General features: G+C 55.8%; 1 long non-coding RNA gene across 1 annotated transcript; it reads left to right on the plus strand.

Moving 5' to 3' along the window:
- The first annotated feature begins 1865 nt into the window (after positions 1 to 1865).
- On the plus strand, positions 1866 to 2877 carry LOC105536857. The gene is made up of 4 exons (XR_001005633.1): positions 1866 to 1914; positions 2064 to 2322; positions 2551 to 2671; positions 2753 to 2877. It is a non-coding gene; the product is annotated as an uncharacterized LOC105536857 (long non-coding RNA).
- Positions 2878 to 3065: the final 188 nt, after the last annotated feature.

Genomic DNA, 3065 nt, shown 5'->3' on the forward strand with positions numbered 1-3065 from the left:
ACTGCAAGCTCCGTCTCCCGGGTTTACACCATTCTCCTGCCTCAGCCTCCTGAGTAGCCGGGACTACAGGCACCCGCCACCTCGCCCGGCTAGTGTTTTTGTATTTTTTTAGTAGAGACAGGGTTTCACTGTGTTAGCCAGGATGGTCTCGATCTCCTGACCTCGTGATCTGCCCGCCTCCCAAAGTGCTGGGATTACAGGCTTGAGCCACCGCGCCCGGCCTGGTGCACCTCTCTTTAGGCAACTTGCTAGTCCCCTGCTCCTGGGAGGTCACCAAATTGGTGGTGAACTTAGTGCAAGTACAGTTACCTGCACTACAGGCATACTGCACTACAACCCGGAACTCCTGGGCTCCAGTGATCCTCCTGCCTCAGCCTCCCGAGTAGCTGGGACTACAGCCACCGCACCTGATGACATTTACTGTTTGGAGCTGGGTTGAGGAACTAATCCCTAATATGTAACTTTGCTGAAAAGTCCTTCGCTGAAATGGAGATTTCTTTTTACACATTTATTAATATTAATATGTTGTTGGTATACTCTGGGTACTTGTGGAGGTGGTGGTCACCTCAAGGTTGGTGGGGGGTACTGAGACCCCTGAGGGCACAGCAGACCTACCCATGCTCTTGGATCAGAATGCTGGGAATATTAGAGGTAGTATTCAAGATGTTAGGAGGGCCGGGTGCGTTGGGAGGCTATCACTGGAAGTCAGGAGTTCAAGACCAGCCTGGGCACCATAGAGAGACCCCATGTCTACAAAACATTTTAAAAACAATTGCTGGGCATGGTGGTGAATGCCTATAGTACCAGCTACTCGGAAGACTGAGGAGGGAGGATCCGTTGAGCCCAGGAGTTTGAGGCTGCAGTGAGCTATGACTGTGCCACTACACTCCAGCCTGGGCGACACACTGAGTCTAAGAACAAAAAATGTGGACTGGGCATGTGGGTCACGCTTGTAATCCCAGCACTTTGGGAGTTTGAGGCAGGCAGATCACATGAGGTCAGGAGTTTGAGACCAGCCTGGCCAACATGGCGAAACCCCATCTCTCCTAAAAAAAAAATCAAAATTATCTGGGTGTGGTGGCAGGCACCTGTAGTCCCAGCTACTTGGGAGACTGAGGCAGAAGAATCGTTTGAACTGGGAGGTGGAGGTTACAACCAGCTCAGATTTCACCACCGCACTCCAGCCTGGGTGACAGAGTGAAAGTCCATCTCAACAACAACAACAACAACAAAAAACGTGGCTGGGCGCAGTGGCTCACTGCCTGGGTGACAGAGCAAGACTCTTGTCTCAAAAGGTCGATCAATCAATCAATCAATACAATCTGAAGAGGAATTTGCCAGGAATACACTTTTTTCCTTCTGTTTTTCTGCAGGGGTAAGGTTATATTTATATGTATGATGTGGATGATGCCATTCAAGGTACAAAGCTAACCCTTCAGGATGGGGGCTGAGGTACCTTATGTCTCTCAGCTTTGGAGACATGATGCCTTCTTCCCTCCTCTCCTTCCCACTCTCTCTGTATGAGACAAGGTCTTGCTCTGTTGCCTAGGCTGGAGTGCAGTGGTGTGATCCTATGGCTCACTGTGGCCTTGAACTGGGCTCAATAGATCCTCCTGCCTCGGCCTTCCTGAGTGCTGGGATGCCAGGCATGAGCCACCGTGCCTGGCTCTGCCCCTCCTTTCACAAGGATAAAGCACCCTCTTGTGGTGAAGGGAGGAAGAGGGCTGAGTGTGCTCTGGGCCTGGCGGAAGGTTTCCAGGGTGCAGCAGGGCCTCCTCCTCGGCCTGATGGGGGTGGGGCCTGCCAGGGAGTGCCTTGCTGGGAAGGGAGGGCAAAGGGCCATGTCTTTCGCTTGCCCCACCCGACTGCCAAGAGTCCCAGTCACCAGGCCACCCTGAGTCCCGGCCCTTGAGGGTAAGTGTTCTTCTGAACACAGCTGCCTCGTCCTTCCCCGATGACTGGGTGAGAATTCTTTGCTCCTTGGGGGTCCAAATACCCTGCCCACACTGCTTGCACTGAGGCAGGCAGTGGCCACAGCAGCCACCTCCTTTTCCTTTCCATAGGTCCACGAGACTGGGGCAGAAGCAGGGGCAGGTACACAGCACCTCAGCCCCCTTCCCACCTGACAGCAGCATCAAAGCCGAGACCAAGGCGGGAGGACCCAGAGTGGGACACCTCTTCCAGACAAGCCTTGGTCGCCGCCTCCTCCTCTGTCACCCTGCGACACAGCCCAGAGTACCAGGCGGCTGGAGCACTGGGGGACACCAGGACAGAACCTTCCCTGGACCAAGTCCTCCAGGAGCGGGATGAAGCCATTGCCAAGTAAGGGGAAGCTGCTTTTGGGGGCCAGGAGGGGATTTGGGGCTCCCCTGCAGGGCCTTGTCCTGCTAATGGAGGAGTGGGGGGCTAGTCAGGCATTCTGGAAAGAAAGCCACACAAGCAGCCGCCCTGTCACTGAGGCCGGGGCTGTGGCCACACTTGTCCACCCCCAGGACCCCATAACCAGACCCACAGGGTCCGAGCCTCAGCTACTCTCTTTGCCACCCACAGGAAGCAGGCAGTGGAGGCAGAGCTGCAGAGGTGCGAAGCCAGGCTACGCACCATGGAGGCCCAGCTGCTGGAGGTCCTGGAGGAGAAACTGAGGCTGAGGCGGGAGCTGGAGGCCTGGGAGGTAGGCGGAATGCCGTCAGGGCCTGGCAGTTGTGGGGAAGAGGGCACAGGCTCAGCCTTGAACCTGCTCTCCTGTCCACAGGAGGACGTGCAGCAGCTGGTATGGCAGCAGGTCCAGCATCAGCTGCAGAGAGAGACTGAGGGTACTCGGGGACACCACATGGACCCTGGAGCTGCCAGGACCCCCCGGTCCAGATTCTTCCTGGGTCGGGGACGTTGGTGGTGACACAGACCTCAGCCCAGGACTTGGAGAGTAATGTCTTTATTCATTAAAGCCTGAGGTCTGACCACTCCTGTAAAACCTCGTGCCCACTCAGTGCCCGTCTGAGTCCTTCTGTGCCCAAATGTGGAGCAGGCTGCAGGGACTGGAAGCCTGGGTTTTGTGCCTCCTGTTT

Source organism: Mandrillus leucophaeus, unplaced genomic scaffold (assembly GCF_000951045.1).
Source record: "Mandrillus leucophaeus isolate KB7577 unplaced genomic scaffold, Mleu.le_1.0 Scaffold164, whole genome shotgun sequence".
In the NCBI taxonomy this organism is placed as follows: Eukaryota; Metazoa; Chordata; class Mammalia; order Primates; family Cercopithecidae; genus Mandrillus; species Mandrillus leucophaeus.